The following is a 17,075-nucleotide window of genomic DNA, read 5'->3' on the forward strand; positions in this document are numbered from 1 at the left end:
AGCCAGGCATGATGGAGGATGCCTGTAGTTCTAGCTACTTGAAAAGCAGAAGACAGAAGATCTCTTGAGCCCAGGAGTTCTAGGCTGCAGTGAGCCATGATTGTGCCACTGCACTCCAGCCTGTGTGGCACAGTAAGACTCTAAAAAAATTATACTATACACCTTTTGGTAAAGAAATATATACATTTCTATTAAATATATACCTAGGAATAAGAGTGCTGAGTCATGGTGGGTTACAAATGTTGAACTGTCGTGGTTAGTGCTAGCTTTCCAACGTGGTTGTACCAATGTCCACACCCACCATTAGTGTGTGGAAGTTTCAGTCAGCATTGGTTCCTAACCAGAGGCATTTCTGTGTTCATCCATGGCCTTCTCAGCGCTAGGAGCTAACCTCCTAGTGTTAGCTCGGATAACCTTGCATTTGATCTTCCTGGGCATGAAGAGTTTTGGTAGGAGAACTCAGAAGACGACAGTCTTTCCTCCAACTAGAATTACTTGGAATTTAAAGGCAGAATGAGAAAAGTGTTATGGTCAAAGCAGACTTTCCACAGCAATAATAACATTTCACATTAACAAATATAGTGGGGTGACAATTTCTTTTAAAAATTTCTGTTTCTATTACTCTTTACCATTGGAATGTCTAACAATGTCTTGAATGACAGAAATAAAGCATCTTCCACAGTGCTCTCTGCTGGCACCTGTATTTCTATAAAGAAGATGGAGGGGCTGTTTCGAATATTGTTCAGTTGTTACTTAAAATACTGCAGGAGACTTCAGCAATTTTCCAGCAACCTGAAAAATAAAAGTCATGCTTTGTTGGCTGCTTGGCACACTATACCTTAAATGCTCTTGTGAATAAACATAAAAATAAGTAAATTCTAAAAGTAATCTGCAAATGACCCCCAAAAATATAACCTTAGCCTTTACCTTGCAGGCTCTCATCACTAAGCAAAGCGAAAAAATGTCTAATTCAACAAAACTCAGTCTTTTGGTCCCAGGATCCTCGAATATAAGGGAGAGAAATGAATCTTAACACTAAGGGCAGGGGCCAGATATGGTGGCTCATTCCTGTAATCCCAGCACTTTGGGAGGCTGAGGTGGGAGATCACTTGAACCCAGGAGTTCGAGTCTGCAGTGATCTGTGATTGCACCATTGCACCACTGCACTCCAGTCTGGGCAACAGTGAGACCTCATCACTTAAAAAAATTAAAATTTAAAAAAGTTAAAGAAATAGGACCAAAGTCAGGGAAAATTCAGGATGAATAACCAAGAAAGAAGAGGCTGTATGTCCATGTCGCAGGAGATCTGTGCAACCCCAGTTTCTATGAAACAGAAAGCATAGAAAAGAAATCAACCAGCAAGAAAAAAAGAAATGAGAAGTTGAGGAACCAAGCACAGTTAGGCATGTCAATTGGTCTATCAATCACTATGGGCTAGGCTACTCTGGGTAACAAATAGACTCCATATCTCAGTGGCTTACGTGAATGTTTCTTTCTCGTTAATGCTTTGTGCCTTGTGCCTGCTTGCTGTAGCTCTGTCCTACATCTTCTGTACTCCGGGTGCAGGCCAACAGAGCAGCTTCAATCTGTGTATTAGTTATTTCTTGCCACATTAATCCTGTAATTCCAAACCACCACGAAACTTCAGCAGCACTCAGGAAAAGACATTTATTTTTTTCTCATGAGTCTACATGGCAGCTGGACAGTTCTGCTGATCTGGGCCTGGCTTGGCTGAGCTCAGCTTGGCTCACTCACCTATTTGGGGATGGACTGGCATAGGCTGGTCTAGGATGACCTCAGCTAAGACAATGCATCCCTGGTCTACTGGTCTCTCCTCTTCCAGCTAATCTGTGCTGAATTACACGATGGTATCAGGATTCCAAAACAGCGAATGGAAGAGTGTAAACCCTCCTGCAAATTAGTTAACAAAAAGGCACATTACTGCTTCTAGCACATTCTATTGACCAGATCATGTATCAGGCTAGCCCAGCTTCTAGGGACAGGGATCTCCATATTTGGTGGGAGTTGCTATAAAATCATATTACAAAGGGAGAAGTGAGAAGTGACAGTCACTTTTGCAATCAATGTTCTAAAACCTGGAGCATTGCTGGTCCTGATGGCAAAGGAAGAATAAGCACATCACTTCTCTCACATTTCTTTGTTAGAGCAAGTCATGTGGCCAAGTCAGGTGTCAACCCAGTAGGCAAACAGAATCCTCTCTCACAGATAGGCAATGAATATCTGTAAAATAATACAATCTTTCTAGAAGGTAGAGAGAGGGAAAAAATGTAGGTTTCTTTCAGTATGTTGGTGTCTGGGATAGACATTGTCCTGGCATGAGAATGATTCCTGGATGTTAGACAAGACATGAGAAAGTTGATAACGCACTTTCTTTTTTCCAAAATTCTGTCCCTTGAAAGTCCCTTTAGCATATAGGCTCCCCTCACTGGCATAACCACTAGGTCAATCAATACAACCTATTATCAACCTGGCCCTTGGAAGCAACAGGCATATACCTGTTCCTCATATGGCAAATGGTAAAATGAATTCAAAAAGAACACTTAAAATAGGTACTTTTTCAAAACTCGGTTTCCCATCCAGTCAAGGTTAGCCGGTAGCAATCCAAGCTCACAAACTCGAGTGCATAAAAATTCAGCTATCTTTATTTTCTGCAACTCTAGTCAATTTCTATTATAAGACCCTATGCCACAATAAAGTATAATTTAATTTCAGTTAATTCAGGGTCTCCACATGTTTGCCAAGGGCTGGATGTTTAGCTCTGAGGTATTCACTGTGTCATGGTTTGCATGGCATGGGATCAGGGGTATGCATTCCTCTGTCACATTGATCTTTGTGAGCCATCCTTCACATGGCTCTCTGTCCTTGGTCCTAGAGATTACTGGTGCATAATCCTAAAGTTCTGTTGCAAGATCCCAGATGAGGGTCTTTCTCGCATTGTCATGCCATCCTGGTCTGCGGGAGACATTCAACATCCCTATGCCACGTGGGGTTGAAGGCAGGGACTTGGTCAAGTTGATGAAGACCAACTGGCTAGACAAAATCTGCTTCTGTTTCTAACCCACAGTCTTCCTTTCCTGACTACTTGGAATTTCACCGAAGGAGGCTTAACCCTTACTTCATTCTTCCAAACCTATTCTGGTTTTCGGCCGGGCGCGGTGGCTCACGCTTTTAATCCCAGCACTTTGGGAGGCCAAGGCGGGCGGATCACGAGGTCAGGAGATCGAGACCATGGTGAAACCCCATCTCTACTAAAAAATACAAAAAATTAGCCGGGCGTGGTGGCGGTCACCTGTAGTCCCAGCTACTGGGAGGGGCTGAGGCAGGAGAATGGCGTGAACCGGGGAGGCGGAGCTTGCAGTGAGCCGAGATGGCACCACTGCACTCCAGCCTGGGTGGCAGAGCGAGACTCCGTCTCAAAAAACAAACAAACAAAAACAAAAAACAAAAACAAAAAACAAACCTATTCTGGTTTTCAATCAGTCTTGTCCCAAGGAGGTGTGCCTAAGGTCTTATGGTTTTCCTTTCTTAGGGAGCCACCCCCATGCCCGTTCTTCTCCCCAAGTCCCTTATTTTGTTTGAGGGGCGGGTAAGCCAGTAAACTTTGCTTTTCCAAATCTTACCTTCTCAAAAACCTATTTTATTATCTGTGTGTATGAGCTTGCTTTCTCCCCAGAGAGCCTAACGTTTTACAACTCAAAAGCCTAGAAAATAGTTGTTATTCCTCTCCTTTTAGTATATCTTCCATTTTTTGAGGCAATGAACATAAACATGACATTACCAGAATGGGGGTGAGAGGAGAAGACAGGAATCAACAGGAAGTAGAAGGGATGAAAAGGACAAAAGCGAAAATGATTGTTGCTGTGTTGGGAAATGTTTAAGGACCTGCTCTCAAACAAACAAACAAAAAAGATAAAAGCCTTGATTTGTAGTGTTTACTGATTTCTGTCATGTAAACACTCCCACCGTGGCTGGTTTCACATTACCTATGTGGCATCACCCATGGGACAAGACAGAGTTGAGAAAAGATAGGTGGGAGGCCACGTTATGTAGTATTTTCACCATACAGATGCAAAAGACATAACTAATACCAAGACCATACAGAATAATTAATGTAGTGAAATAATTACAAAGTGATAAATTATGTTTAACTTTGTTTTAATATAATCTATTTAATGGCAAGTTTAGGTAATTTAATTTTTAATAATGTTTAACTGTCTCACAAAACATCTGAAAATTTCATAACAGGCTCTCAGCACCTCAAAATTGTTAATATATTAAATACAATTGTTAATATTTTGTGACTATTTTTTGACACAAAGGAAAATAGGCTTTTCTTGCTCAGGATGTGAAATGAGTTATTTAACAATTATGAGTGCTCCGGATGTCTCTGAGCCCTACTTCCCATTCTTTCAGACTCACCTATGATACAGCTGTTTTTATCAAGCTCATGCCACTTATTTTCATCTTTCGATGTATGCCCAGGACTGTTTGGGCCTAACATGGAAGCGTGGGGGTTGTCTGCACCCACTGGGGCAACCCTTACCTAATTGGGAAAGAAGGTGATGGATCATTATTTCTCTCCACTGATCTTCATTTACAGCAAGCTTCATTTACAACCCCATAATGGATTGTTGGATTGAATTTCCTCCCATCTCTGTTACATTCTCTGTTGCTCTCACTCCTGATCTTTGAGAGAACTTCCCAATAAACTACTTGTACCGAAGCCCTGTCTCAGGCTCTGCTTTCAAGAGCACTCCCAATTAAGACACGGACTCCATCTGGTCTCGCACCACTATCCTAGAAGGCTTATGTGATCCAAGGATACCTGCGGTGATTTGGAGCATGCATGTGTAATTTTTTACTCAGAAAGATTATTATATATAGACAAGACATTTAGAAACTGTAGAAACGAAGCAGACCCAAAGCATTGATTTGGGTGCTCTCTGTTATTGAGATAAATCTGTCTCTCCACAGGCCTTGAGACTACAAATAATCTAGGAATAGATGTTCATATGAGGTCATTCATGATGATCTGATTTTACAAATGTATATTAGAAAGATGTGACAGATCGTAGTTTCAGATTGACTATAACAAGATCTCTCATCTCACATGTTCTTCTTAAAATGTAAGTTTGACTATCCTGCCATCAAAATGTGGTGGTCCTAGCTCATTTGGACTTCTATAACAAAATGTCATAAACTGGGTAGCTTATAAACAACAGAAATTTACTTTTCACAGTTCTGAAGGCTGAGAAGTCCACGATCAAGGCACCAACAAATTCAATGTCTGGGGAGAGTCTATTTCCTGATTCCTAGACAGTGGCTTCACTCTGTCTTCTCACAGAAGGGGGAAGGCAGCTCTCTGGGGCCTCTTTTTTAAGGGCATTGTTCCCAAGCCCTCATGATCTAATCAGCCCCCCAAAGCCCCAGTTCCTAACACTATCACATTGCTAATTAGGTTTCAACCTATGAATTTGGAAGGAACACAAACATTCTGACCATAGCCCATGGCAAGTTGTGTCTATGTTTTGTCCCCTTAATCTGGGCAGGCTTCTGACTGTGTTAGAAGAAACTCTATGGATTTCTGAAGCTGTTTTATAAAAGGCCATGCAGACGTGATTCTCAGGACAGCTTCTGAGATTCCTAAGCCACCATTTGAACAATTCAGCTGCCTTGAGGCCACCATGTTGTGAGGAAGCCCAATTTAGTCCATGTGGAAAGAGAACATGGAAAGGTCCTGAAACTACTTAGAGAGGGAGAGAGAGAGAGAGACAAAGAGACAGAGACAGAGAGAGCAAGATAAGACTCATCTGTTATTGTGAGAATAAAGGGCAGGCTTGAAGTTCAGCTGGGAGGCAGGTAATTACTATATCTTTTTTTTTTTTTTTTTTTTTTAGAGCTTGGAGATAATAATGACTGCTATTGACGACTGGAACTACTAAGTAGTAAATGAGCATGTAATACTGAAGCCATTTTGAGTTATGCCTGTATTTTTTTAAAGTAGAGGTACTGGTTTTTTACTTTGTAATTTTTATATAATTACAAACTTACAGGAAACTTGCAAGACTAATACAAAGGCATTTCACGTACCATTCATCCAGATTCACCAATTGTTAACACTTTGCCACATTTGTTTTGTTACTCTTTCTCCCTTTACACACACACACACACACACACACACACACACATTTTTTCCAAACCACTGTGAACACATTGCAGGAATTATGCCCATTTACCTGTAATTCTTCAGTGTGTGTTTCCCAGGATCAAGGCTATTCATTTCCGTAACCACAGTACATTATCAAATTCAAGAGGTTTAATATTGATATAATACTAATATTCTATCAACAGTTACTATTTAAATTACTCCAATCAATCACACCCTTTTTAAACATTTCAACTTTTAGTTTAGATTCAGGAGTGCAGGTTTGTTACGTAGGTATATTGTGTGACACTGAGGTTTGGGGTGGAATTGATCCCGCCAGCCAAGGAGTGAGCATAAAACTGTTTACATAGTTTTTCAGCCCTTTCCTCCCTCTCTCCCTCCCTCCCCGCTTTTGGAATCCCCAGTGTTTATTGTTCCCATCTTTGTGTCCCTGTGTACCCAATGTTTAGCTCCCATTGTAAGTGAGAACATGTGGTGTTGGGTTTTTCCGTTTCTGTGTTAATTCGCTTAGGATAATGGCCTCCAGCTGCATCCAAGTTGCTGCAAAGGACGTGATTTTGTTCATTTTTATAAAAATGCCCTTACACTAACTTCTTTTTTCCTGTCCAGGATCCAATCCTGGTTCACATATTGCCTTATTTTCATGTCCCATTTCTCTAAAAAAGTTACTCTAGTTTAGCTTTCTAGAAAAGTCCATCACTGTGTTTGTCATTACTATCAAAGACATATAGAAGCTGATATGGCCTTCTGGTGGCTTTGTAAGATAACTTTGGAACCTGCTTTTCAATACTGTCTATATCTGGCTTAACAAAGTTAGAAGATATAGAAGCATTCGCTCAGCCAGGAGAGATGTGAGTGTGGCTGTGGCACTGTTCGCATCTATCCAAGCAAATGCAGTTTGTTTACTGAATTGAAAACCACCTGCTACTTGACATTTAAGATATTTAAAGAAGGAATCAGAAGATTTGCATTTCTTATGAATAAGTAATTAATTATTATTACTGTGCCTGGAAATCAAAAACATTTGTGTTATAGGGCTTTGAAGAGGGTAGTGTAATTGGCTTGGGGTTCTGACTGGTTTGAAGGGAATACGTAGTAGATCCTCATTCTTTCACCAACCAGGTGACTCTTCAAGGCCCCTGGCTATTTTCTTTCTGACTGAGAGTGGTAGTAAGCCATTTGTTTCTTCTTAACTAAGTGGCTCACCCCATTTTGAATATGTCTATGTCTATAATAACATAGCAGACATAACATGTTGTATACTGGGATGGATTCTAGACAAATAAGAAAAGTTTGGGCATATTTGGAGAAGTTGACCATATGCCCTAGAGCAGGGGATTGTTGGAGACATGGTCCCCACTGGTGGACTGGTGAAGCCTAGAAGCCCTTCTCAAAATGATGTTTTTAAATACACACCTGAACCCTGGTTCAGTTAGGGTTTAGATTAATCAGAAGAGCAGAATCATGAGGCAATCTGGCTCTCTCTCTCTCTCTCTCTCTCTCTCTATGTATATATATACACACACACGAAAAACTAATTATATATAACATATATAAATATATAACAAATATATGTGTGGATATACATCTTTTTAAAATAATATATAACATGTATATATGTACACATATATATGCTTCATGTGCATATACACAGTTGATCATCATTATTTACAGAGCCCACATTTTTGAATTTGCCTGGTAATATTTATTTGTAATCCCAAATCAGTACTTACAGAATTTTTTTAGTCTTTTGTGAACATGCACAGAGAGGCAAAAAATTAGCGTAGCTCAGCCGGGAGCGGTGGTTCACGCCTGTAATCCCAGCACTTTGGGAGGCCGAGGGGGTTGGATCACGAGGTCAGGAGATCGAGACCATCTTGGCTAACACGGTGAAACCCCGTCTCTACTAAAAATACAGAAAAATTAGCCGGGCGTGGTGGCGGGCGCCTGTGGTACCAGCTACTCTGGAGGCTGAGTTGGGAGAATGGCGTGAACCCAGCAGGTGGAGCTTGCAGTGAGCCGAGATCGTGCCACTTCACTCCAGCCTGGGTGACAGAGCGAGACTCCATCTCAAAAAAAAAAAAAAATTAGCATAGCTCAATGCACACATTTCCAGTGGAGGATGAACAAAGCGCTGCTCTGCCTTCTTCTTTCAGCTTTCATACTGTAAACAAGGGCCTTTTTCGTGGTGTATTTATTACCATGTTTCTCACATTTTTGTGCTTTTTTGTTGGTACTTTTGCTGTTTAAAATGGATCCCAGGCATACTGCTGAAGTGTTTCTAAGTGCAAGAAAACTGTGACGTGCCTTATGGAGAACATACGTGTGTTAGATAAGCTTCGCTTAGGCGACTGTGAGTTCAATGTTAATGAAGCAACAATATATGTTAAATAAGGTGTCTTTCAACAGAAAAACACACAAAGCAAAGTTATGTATTGGTGAGTTGGTGAAAATGCTGTGAACAGAGACTCTCAGAAACCTAATCGTGTGTTTTCCCTAGGAGCGATGGTTCACTATTTGTTTATTCGGTCTTTGCAGTGACTTTATAGAACATAACTACTATGAATAATGAGAATCAGTTGTATGTATTGTATATGTTATGTAATAAAGGGTGAAATTTCAACTTTTCTTTCCCTTTTCACCCTTTATAATATAGCACATACATTATATTATATAATAGGCTAAATAACAAATTATAAATTATGTTATTAAATATATATTATAATAATATATTACATATTATATTATAGCATAACATTGTTATATAATTTAATAATGTATATTATTATATAAACATTATTATACATTATATAATGTATTATATATAACACACTGTATAGGTTCATATAATAAAGGGGGAAAGGGAAAAGAAAAGTTGAAGTTACTGAAACATTAATAACTCTTTCGAGAAACTGCAAATAAAGCCCAGTAGTCTTTGAGGTCTGTGTGAGAGAGTTACAGCTTTCTTACTTATTGACAAGAAGAAACTGTCACGGATTCAGCTGTTTCTCTTGCGGTATATTTTGTCAAAAAATTTACACCAGAATAAGTTAAACAAGAACGAAATATTTTATTTAAGTCTATTGCAATAGGGGAGAGAGGCCGACACCCAACTCAGCTGAGAAAAGGGTTGAGAGCTTTTAAGAGTTGGGATAAGGGGTTGTAGGCCACCTATGTTTGCTGTGTTTTCCAAATGAAAAGTAAATTTTCTTGTATCTTCATGACAGGAGATAGTTTTACAGGGTTGGAACAAGGCTGAATTTAGGCTCCTATCCTCCCACAGAGACTGGGAGATAAGGGCGTGATCTTCTTTGATGCTTCTATTTCTGAAGAATAGCTCCCACGTCCTTGAGGAAGACATTCCGTGGGTCTTCATACTGCAAAGAGGCTTTAAAAAAGATTTATATACAGGGTAAAGAAGCAATTTGCAATTACAAGTTTTCTGAAGTGAGTGCTCTAAGAAAAGGGAAGTCAGGGATCTATGGTCAGAAAGAAACACGTCTAAAGTTTAGTCAAGCTGAGGGGAACATTAAGTCTGCAATCATCTATCTGTCTATATTTGTGGGTACATCCTTTAAATATGTATGTGCATATATACATATATTAGTTAAAGAAATCAGACTTTGTGAAATGGTGGAGATGAAGCCGTGGGTCTTCAGGGGGCTAAAATATCATTACTAAGAATTGCAAGTACTTGAATACCACATTATTTGTGAAATGAATAAATAATAATGCTTGTATGTTAAGTTTCCAAAATATACTTTTGTGGTCAATAAAACACAAATTGTTTTGTTGAATATATTGAATAATATCTTTTTGTTGTCCTTCAGTTTCTTAATCAATAAATATTAAGGTATAACATTGTCATGTACAAGACACTCAATTGATTTCTCTTTAAAAAGAGGTCCTTATGCACAAAGAATTATTGGCACTATTAAGCAGTTAATGAACTATCCCCATAAAATGAGTCATGGTCAATATTCTATTTCCCAATTCTTTCATCAAAAAGCAGTATTCTCCTTGAGTTGGAACATTGTAATTCTAGAAGAAAAAATTAAAAGAATTTTTTTGACATATGGTTTGGTGACAAACTTAGTAAAGAAATATCATGCTAACTCAAAAAAAGCTTAGATTATGAAATGTGTTTAAATGTTAAGAACACTTACAGTATAATAAAAGGCTGGGGCATAAAATCTTAAGCTCAGTTTCACATATTGTGTACTGTCCTAACATAACCTCCAGAAGAGAGACTTCACATCCAATGTCATAAAGTCAAATAGGATCAAGAATGTTCGCAAAACCTTGTCAAAAATAAGATAAACCTGCATATACAGTTTAAAAGTAGAAGAGCTATTTTAAACCAAGCTCTGTGTCACAAAGCTCAAGACTTCGATTTCCTTTCATGTCACTAAATGGCATAGTCCAATAATAAAGGGTGCAGTGCAGGAAAACGGGAAAGTTAAAAAGTTATCAAAACATTAATAACTCTTTCAAGAAACCTCAAAATGCAGCAGTTTTGTGTAAAGCTCATAGGCTTTCAGGCCATGTGGACAGGTTACAGCTTTCTTCTTTGAACACCAGAAAAGGCATCTCTGAATTCAACTATTTTTATTGTGGTAGTGGTTCTTTTGTTCCCACAGCTCTGCATAAGGAAAGAAAAATGTTCTTAAGTAGTGTAAATAAGCTATAAGATCTAAAGGATTAAGATAAAGCTTTTGAAACTGTACTTTGAGACAGAGCCCTGAGGCCTAACTCTGACGTTCTCTAAAAATACACTAGTTTTCCCTTATTAAAAATTTCCTACACATAAATCGCCCTGTTACACACACACACACACACACACACACACACTTTTCAGTGGTAGCCACATTAACATAAAACTTTTCTTCAGTCTTCAGTTGCTTATAAAAATGCAAACCCCTTTGGAAAGGTTGTTTGAACTTAATAAAAACCAGAATATCAGTCAAACGAATCACAAAGTGCACGAGGAAACTTATATATATATATGTGTGTGTGTGTGTGAGTGTGTGTAGATATATATAGTTTTTTGTTTTTGTTTTTTTTTTTAAGAGACAAGTTTTCTCTTGTTGCCCAGGCTGGAGTGCAGTGACACAATCATTGCTCAATGCAGCCTCGAAATCCTAAGCTCAGGCTATCCTCCCAGCTCAGCCTCCCAAATAGCTGAGACTACTGGCAGGCGGCACCAACACTCAGCTAAATTTTTCACATTTTTTTTTTTTGTAGAGTCAGGGTCTTGCTAAGTTGCCCAGGCTGCCTTCAAACTCCTGGGCTCAAGTGATTCTCCCACCTTGGCCTCCCAAAGTGCTGGGATTACAAGCCTGAGCCACCATGCCTGGTCTCAGATATTTGTAACTGGACTGAAAACAGAGGAATAAAGTATATATTCTCCAAATCTACTGGACAGAAACAAAACTGAATCATTGACATCTTTTTCAATCCAAACCAGTAATTCACTTGGAATGTTTATTTCTGCATTTAATCAAACATGTGTCCTGAAAGCATCTTGGGTTTTATGTGACTGTTTTCCCAGGTTCCTTCATTCTTATAGGGAGTCTCAATTTTTCTTAGAGCCCCATTAGAGAGAAGCAGGTGTTCAACTTGGAGGAGGTGTTGGATTTATTAATTTTTTCTCACAAAGTAATAATTAAATATATAATAGTCATAGTAGTAACAATAGTAACAACTACTGCCATGTTTTCTTAATTGGAAAACATTTTGAATCCCACAGATCCATCTCATTGACTATCGTTTTTATTGAAATTTAGGAAGCAGCTAATATTATGTGCAATAAATGCATCCAAATGAAATCAATAGTCCTAAAAGGCCAACTCATTTTTACCACTGGTCCAATAAAAATACAGCAGTAAAAAGCAGAACTGACAGTGATTTTTGTTCTCTTTTTTGGAAATAGATTTTTTCCCCTGATAAGCAATGAGAAAAAAATGTATTCTACATGACTGTTTTTCTTTGTGTTGTACAAGATGATTCTTTGTGTTGTACAAGATGTACTCCTGGCCATCTACTTGATAATGAGGAAAGTGTAGTATTAATTAATCCATTACTATGGTATTGTCTTTTGCTTGCTGGCATTCAGCTTACCCTAAAATACCAAAGGGAAAAAGAAAAGGAAAATGCAAAGACAGGAAGCTAGACTTGTCAACTGCAAAGAATATGCCACTCAAAGGTAGATTTAAAACATTGATTTTTCAACATGGTGGGGAAGGGAGTATTCAAAATTATATTCTGGACAGTAGATGAAATATATTAAGGCACTACAGATTTTTAAAGAAGCTGAAAGTAACAAAAGGAAAGTACTAATTATTTTATATATCACACCAAATGGATAATCTAAAAATTAAAATCAAAATGTAGAGTTGGCATTGGGGTACTTTTTTCAACAGTTATGTACAAATGTGTTTATTTATAACATGAGTGCTGTGGGGACAGGGAGAGGAAGTGACTTACCAAAGATGTTTTGATTTCCTGGTTAACATTCAACTAGAAGCTTATCTGCCTGATGTACAGGCTATCACATAAAGGTGTATACCTTGAGTACAACTTCCTGTTATTCTTTATTCCTGCAAAACAAACTTGCTCCAAAGGAAGGAATCTTTTCTGCCAGAAGGCAACAACCTTCAGAAAAATAAAGATCTTTTGAGATCTTTCATCTCAATGAATTACGTTTAGACCCAGTGAAAGCTAACGAGGCCTAATGAAGGGCATTTACAACCCCAGGTCAGAGTCAGACAGGGGACCCCACCATTAGCCTCCATTTCCCTTTGAGAGACACACTGAACATTTTTTTTCTGTCAATTTCAGGAACTTCCTTTAGTAGTCATTTCTCAAAAAGAAATTATGTCTGCATGTAGAATACACACATTACCCAGATTAGCTTGAAATTGGATCTTGTTTAGACAATCAAAACATCTTCAGCGATTCACTTCCCATTGCTGAACTGAAAAAATGAAGGTACAAATAACCATACTTCACACATAATTACGTCAAAAAGCAGAGTTTCACTGATTTGAGAGCCAGTTCTGGAATCTAGCTTTACAGAATATCCCCCTCCTCCATCCCACATTGGCCTGATCCTCTTCCTCCTTTTCTCATCCCTAGGGAGGTATACTTAGGTCGAAGTTGACGATGCAAATTACTTTTACATCATTGAGTGTAAATGAATCAATACCTAATCCTGGAGTAGGTGACTTGGTTCCTTTTTTTAAGTTATGGGTTTAAGCTGAGGAGGAAGATTCACTGTTTTATGCAAAAATGTAATAGGTACATTGAAAAGAACTAGAATTCTCATTAAAAAGTATATTGGTTCATCTATATAAAACACACAAATACTCAAAATATACCTATGTGGTTTGAAGGAAGGACAGTGGTGACCCTTATAGGGATAGGGGACAATGGCAGAAAGGGATAAGGGTCTGTTTCTTGATCCAGGTGCTGCTTACGAGGGGACACTTTCTAAAGATCCAGCAGGCTCTACCCTCCTAATGTGCCCTCTGGGAAACTTCCTTTCTATTCAATAACAAGAGTAGAAAATTTACAATCATGTCCAAGCAATGCTGTTCACTTTTAGATTTGACTGTGTGAACTGGCTGAAGATCCTTAGTATTTTTTCAAGCCTTTTATTTTGAAATAATTATAGCCTCACAAGAGGTTGCAAAGATGGCACAGAGAGGTCGCATGTAGGCTGCACTCAGTTTTTCTGAGTGGTTACATTTTACATCATTACATCTATCTATCATCTACCTATCTATCTATCTATCTATCAGTCATCTATCTATCTATCTATCTATCAATCAATCAATCATCTGTCTATCTGATGTGAGGGCAATCTGGCTGCAGCATCTGTCACCCCATTGATCACCAGGGTTGATTTAGCTGATCTGACTGGTTAGGCGGGTGTCCCCTTCCTCCCTCCATATGCGTCCCTCCCAAAGCTACACGCTCAGTCAAAGAGGATGACCATCCCCGATAGAGGAGGACCAGTCTTCAGTCAAGGGCACTCTCTGGAGAACCAGAGAGTACCTCCGCTCCCCTGCTAGAACCTCCAAACAAACTATCTATCATCTATCTATCTATCTATCTATCTATCTATCTATCTATCTATCTATATCTATCCATCTATCTATCTATATCTATCCATCTATCTATCTCAAAAAATATATAGATATCAAAAATATGTATGAATAGCAAAACCAAGATATGGACACTGCTACAATGTGCAGGTATAGTTCTATATCATTTTAATCACATGGGGAGATTTTCATAACAACCACATGATGTAGATACAGAACTATTCCACTACCAAAAAGAACTCTCTTATGCTGTGTGTTTGTAGTCATACTCAACTGCCTCCTCTACACCATTTCTAATGCCTGGTAACCACTAATCTGTTTTCTATCTCTACAGTCTTGCTTTTCTGATAATATTATACGAATGGAATAATATAATATGTAGCCTTTTCAGATTGGCTTTTTAAAAACTTAGCATAATGCCCTTGAGAACCAGCCAGGTTGTTGCTTGGATCAATAGTTGACTTTTTTTTTGTTACTAAGGAATATTTCACAGTATGATATTCCACAGCTTGTTTAACCATTTACTTCTCGAGGGACATTTTGATTGCTTCTGATTTTGGATATTATAAATAAAACTGATATGAACAATCACATCTAGGTTTTTGTACAGACATAAGTTTTCATTTTTATGTGATAAATGCCCAGGAATGCAATTGCTGGGTTGTATAGTGAGTATATGCTTAGTTGCCTTTTTTTTGTAAAGAAATTGCCAAGCAATTTTTCTGAGTGGCTGTACCATCTTACATTCCCACCAGTGATGTAGATGTATGAGAGGCCCAGTTTTTCTGCATCCTAACCAGCATTTTGTACTATCATTACCTTAAAGTTTTAGTTGTTCCAATAGGTGTGCAGTGATACGTCATTATGGTCTTCATTTGAATTTTCCTAATGGTTAATGATGCTGAACATTTTATATGCTTATTTGCCATTCGTATATTTTCTTCAGTGAAATATCTCTTCATATTTTGCCCTTATTTTGCTTCTTTTATTTTTGTTATATTGCCTAATTAATTCCTTCAAGATTTTTTAGCATATTTTTAAATAAAAGTATTTCTCCCTGTTAACCTGTCTATGGGTTGCTGTTTCTGCTAGTGATGAGCAGCGCTTCCCACTTGTGTCTGGAGAACCAGAGAGTCCCTGCTTCCCAGAGAGCCCCTGCTTTCTTCCTCCTCTTTGTTCTGACTGGAAAGACCTTTTCTAGACTCTTGGCCTCCCTTATGGGAGAAACCTCATGGTTTCTGATGGGAAGTGAAAGCATCTATTAAGATTCACATCAAATGACAGCTCTTCCAGGAAGCCTGGACTTTTTTACACCAAATATACATAATCACTAGTCTTTTAAACTGGCATAGTACTTTTACAAATAGTTCTCCGCGGTGCCCTGGCAGACGCTGTTTGTGTCCTCTCCATATGACACTCAGCATTTCTTTGCACACTGGCCTGATTTCTGTGCTAGCAGCTCCTCCTCCCTGACCGAGGCTTTCTCTGCCTTCCAGAGGTTGCTCTGCCTGGGCAGAAATGCTGGGAGGAGCCCTCAACCTATGGTAAATAAACACTTCAGCTTCTTTACTCCTTGTGTAGGATAACTGTGCTCAGAGTTTCCAAGTGGGAGTAAGCCCTGGTTGCCCACGGTGGGAACTGGCTTGATAACACACATTTCATTGGCTGATTTCCTTTCCCTTTTTCATTTTTCTATTGTCCTACTGATATTTTCTGAGGTCCCCTCCTGAATAAATTTAAATAATTGTTTCAAGTTTCAGTTTTTGAGAACCCAAAATTAGGTAGCAAGTATTCCCTTCTACCAAGATGAATAGTAACCCACAAACCCATGGTCATTCCTACACAACAGAAAGCTCTTTGCAGAGAGAGAGAGAGAAAGCAAACCAACAGAGTATCCTAGCTGAAAGAAGAGCAAGTGCAAAGGTCATGAAACCAACATATTCTTGGTCTATTCAAGGAACCACAAGAGACTAACAGGGCCAGAGAAGAGTGAGTAACAGAATGACTAGAGCTGGAAATGAGCTCATATAGGAAAGTTCCCTCTTTCCCCTTCTTCAAATAGGGAGTGAGGGTAGAGATGAAAACAAATGGGCTGGGAAAAATTTTTGTGGCCTAAGGGCTGTGGAAATGTAATATTTCTTATGAATGTCACTAGTGTCTAAATGGATCTTAAATAGTCTATCAATGCACACAGGCCATTTCTCCTGGTATTTAAATGTTATTAATATACATAGTCAAACTAATTAGAAACCTTAGGATATTCCTATTAAATAGAAAATTAGATACATGAACAAAGACAGCACATATTGTTGGATTAGGTGGTATGAAAGGGTTGAAATGACAGTCTGTGAATTGGGCAGAGGTATTGCCAGGTTTCAGACTGGGACATTCCCATTATTGCATTTTGGTTAGATCTTCCTTGGGGTACATCCTAATGTTATTAATCTCAAAGATGAATCAGCCTAAATCTTGACATAAATCCTCCCCAAACCAAAGGATAAGAGCATTAACCCCAACCAACTATATCTGTGACTAGGGGCCGTGAACCTTTTCGGCAGAGCTGAAAAATAGATTTCATTCCTGACCTGAGACATTGCTGTCTATCTCAGAATTGATCAAAGTCTTAAGACTCAATAACTTTGAGGAGGAGAACATTCTCTGGAGGCCAAGTTGAAAGGTCTTCAAATCTACTTCACTTCCAATTGAAGGTAGACTTCCGGCCGGGCGCGGTGGCTCACGCTTGTAATCCCAGCACTTTGGGAGGCCGAGGCGGGCAGATC

This window comes from Hylobates moloch, unplaced genomic scaffold (assembly GCF_009828535.3).
Source record: "Hylobates moloch isolate HMO894 unplaced genomic scaffold, HMol_V3 SCAFFOLD_21, whole genome shotgun sequence".
NCBI lineage: Eukaryota > Metazoa > Chordata > Mammalia > Primates > Hylobatidae > Hylobates > Hylobates moloch.